The sequence below is a fragment of the Mastomys coucha genome, unplaced genomic scaffold, assembly GCF_008632895.1.
Source record: "Mastomys coucha isolate ucsf_1 unplaced genomic scaffold, UCSF_Mcou_1 pScaffold20, whole genome shotgun sequence".
Classification (NCBI taxonomy): Eukaryota; Metazoa; Chordata; class Mammalia; order Rodentia; family Muridae; genus Mastomys; species Mastomys coucha.
Window position 1 is genome coordinate 39,362,886 of NW_022196903.1, and position 3,841 is coordinate 39,366,726.

At 34.2% G+C, this 3,841-nt stretch overlaps 1 long non-coding RNA gene across 2 annotated transcripts in view; it reads left to right on the forward strand.

Moving 5' to 3' along the window:
* The first annotated feature begins 262 nt into the window (after nucleotides 1-262).
* Nucleotides 263-3,841, forward strand: part of LOC116098828 — a 39,932-nt gene continuing 36,353 nt past the window's right edge. For both annotated transcript variants that reach the window (XR_004121960.1, XR_004121959.1), the window contains exon 1: nucleotides 263-356. This is a non-coding gene — a long non-coding RNA (uncharacterized LOC116098828). The remainder of the gene's footprint in view (nucleotides 357-3,841) is intronic.

The window sequence follows — 3,841 nt, forward strand, 5'->3', positions numbered from 1 at the left end:
CCCAGTGGCAGATGGCAGGATGCTCTCCTGGACTGAGATGGCTGGAAAGTCTGACTTTTCATGAGTTTGCCAATCCTTTTTCTCCATTAGCAGTGAAAGTTCAGAACAAGGTGGACCGCTTTCTGTCACATAAGTGAACTATGTTGTTTTAGAGCACACCCAGGTCTGTAAAATCCTGTGTCAATGGAGGCTTGCCAATGTCCTTTCCCTGTTCCTGATCTCCATTGTGAGGTCACAGTGGTGACAAATAATAAGGATCGTATGTTTAGATACCACTTTTGAACTTCGGAGGCCCCGAAGACTCCTGGAAATCATGACTCTGAGAATGTAGTGGAGCTTCTCTTAGTCTCATCCTGGTATTCTTTTATGACTTTTACTTCCTCAGTGCATACTTTGTACTTCTTAGTGCTCACAAAATTACAACAGCATTTGCCATTCAAATAGCATGTTTCACAAATGCAACCATGATAGAGTGAAAGTGTTGTTTCTCAGAGCCATATGTTGGATATTTAAATGTTGTTGATGACTAGATTGGTGAGTTAACTTTCACTTCTTTTCAAGGGTCTTGATTTTTCCCTGTCACAATTTCTTTAGATTACTTTTCTTGTCTTTTATGTCTACCCAGGTGATCCTCAAAAGACACAAAATATTCATCTCTTAAAGTAATTTTCTAGCAATTCAACATAAAATTATAATTCTTAGACTATCCATTCTTCTGGATTATCAACTTTTATGAAAATTATTTTTACTACTTTTATTTGTGTTGAAATGTCTTTCATTTAATACCACATTATTTTGATCAAGTTTTGGCAAAGAATTAAAAATAATTCTTACCATTCTATATTAGGCCTATATATTTTTGTTCTTTTAAAATAGATTTTATTTCATTATGTTTAATCATTTATACATGTGTATCTGTGTGTGGACATGTGCACATTAGTTCAAGTACCTTCAGAGGTGTTGGATTCCCTGGATGTTAGGTTATTAGGCATTGTGAGCCAGTTGATATGGTTGTTAGAAACACTCAGGTGGTCTGGGCAAACCTTATGTACTCTAACTACTTTTTAGTCATCTCTTTAGCCTTCTATTTAATTTTAAATAGTGTGATTCTCTAATAATCACATGATCCATATGCTTGAGAAATTATAGTATATGTAGAGGAAAAATAATATCTATAAGAGCCATGAGGCAGATAAACTTATATTAGTTATTTCTTCTTTTATTGAAAATATTTTTTACATGTAAGATATCCTGATTGGAGTTCTTCCTCCTTTGCTTATCCAAGGTTTTCCTGATCTCTCTTCCTATCTGAACTCACACTCTTTCTGTCTCTCAAGAGAAAACAAACATGGTTTTAAGGCATAATAATAAAATTTAATGAAATGAAATAAAATAAAATGAATGTATCACACTAAACAAAACAAACAAATAGAAAGAAAAGAGCCTAAGAAAGAGTCCAAAAAGAGACCCACTTATTCACACAATCAGGATTCCCATAAAAGCACTAAAGTGAAGACCAGCCAAAATATATGCAAATAACCTACATATACAGTAAGAAGAGAGTAAAGAATAAGTAAATAAAGCAAAATTTAAAAATAAAATTATATATACATATACATATATATGTATGCCATTCAGTTTATATTGTGTTGGCCATCTATTAATACTCATATAGTCTACCCTTAAGAGTAATTTGTTTCCCAACCCAGTAAGACATCTCTAAAGAAACTGAATTTTTATTTGCAAGTGGTTATCAATTGGAGATTGTTTCTCAGTTAAGAAAAATTTTATGTGTCCATTTCTTCTTTCAGCGTTCCTGTCCATGAAAGGTCCTGTGGATAATTCCTCAGTTTCTATAAGTTCATCTGAGCTTTTATCAAGTTGATTTATAGGGTCTTGTTTGCTTGGTGTCCTCCATAATCTCTGGTACTTACATTCTTTCTTCTTCATCATCCTTGAGCTGGAGGAAAAAGGATTTAATGGAGACATCACATTTAGGGCTCAGTTTTTCAAAGTCTCTCATTTTCTGCATAATATCTGATTGTATGTCTCTGTATTTGTTCTTCTCTACATCTTCTCTGATAATGGCTGAGCAAAGCACTGATATATGAACATAGCACAGTGTTTTAGGAGTCATTTCATTGATTTTCTTTATAGTAGTATTTGGTTTTACCTTAAGTGCCATGGTTATATTGTCTCAAGTTCTTGGCCACTCAAGCAGGGCTGGGAATGGGTTCCATCTTATGGACTAGGTCTTAAGTCAAATCAAGTATTTAGTGGTTAAGAACAAAGGCTTTGTGCCACCATTACATTAGCATAATTTGCAGACAGGACACCATTGTGGATCAAACGGTTTATCGCTGGATAATGTTTATTCTTATTCTTTGATAATATACAGAATAACTTCCTGTATCAAAGATTGTACCATGTGTGATAAAAGCATGATAAATTCCCCAGCTTGGCTTCTCTGTGTTCCCTGAGTTATATAGGTGATGTCTTCAGCAATGGAGCCTTCCTGTCAACTTGTAGAGAACAACTTGTAACCCTGGCAACAGACCAATTTTGGGGGGTTGGGGTTAGGAGGCTCCCAATAGAAATCTTTTGGGCAAAGACTCAATAATACTCTGATGTTAGAAGTTTCACTCAGTGAGGAAAGATTTCCAGCTGGGGCTCTGTTTACCCTATTATATGGTAATTTCTATTCTTATAAGAAAGTAAGATCACCTTATTATAAGAATAGATTTTAGCAGGCTTTTACTGTATGAGATTTCCACACTATCCCTACAATGGCCTTTAATTTTATTTGTCTTCTCTCATTATTCCCTCTCTTTTCCCATTATCCCCTCCCCCTTCCACATTTGATCATCCCATTGTAGATTACCCATCCATTATAATTACCTATTCTATTTCCCTTTCCCAATGATATCTTTCTATCACCCAGTACCTTACTTTATATATAACTTTGGTGGTTACATGAATTTTAGATTGGCTATCACTTACTTAACAGAAAATATATCATATATGTCTCTCTGTATCTGGAATATCTCACAATGATTTCTTCCTAGTTCCATCCATTTACCTGTGAATTTCATTATTTTATTTTATTTTTAATGATCGAGAAATACTCTATTGAATAGATACATCACATTTCCTTTATCTTTTCTTCATTTGAGGGGCATGGAGGTTGCTTCTAATTTCTGACTATTACAAATAGAGAAGCAATGAACAAGGTTGAACAAGTGTCTCTGTGGCAGGATGAAGCATCCCTTAAGTATATCCCCAAGAGTGGGTTAGTTGGCTCTTGAGATAGATCAATTCCCTTCTTTCTGAGAAATTGACATATTGATTTTCATAATGCTTGTGAAGGTTTACAATCCCACTAACAATGGATGAATGTCCCCCTTACTCCACACTCTTTCCAGCATGGGCTGTCACTTGTTTTATTCACTTTTGACATCCTCATGTGTGCAAGAAGTATCTGAGTAGTTTTCATTTGCATTTTACTGATGAGTAATGACGTTGAACATTTCTTTAAGTGTTTTTCAGCCATTTGTATTTCCTATTTTGAGACTTCTCTCTTTAAATACCCCATCTTTTAATGAGGTTATTTATTTTCTTGATATATAGTTTTTGAGTATTTTACATATTTTGGATATTAGTCCTTTATAGGATGCACAGTTGGTTAAAAAAATTCCATTTTTGTAGGCAGTCAGTCTGTCTGGAAGACAGTGTTGTTTGCCAGATAGAAGTTTTTCAATTTCATGAGGTCTCAATTTTTTTTTTTTAGATATTTTCTTTATTTACATGTAAATTTCTCCATTCCCAGTTTCCCATCCAAAAA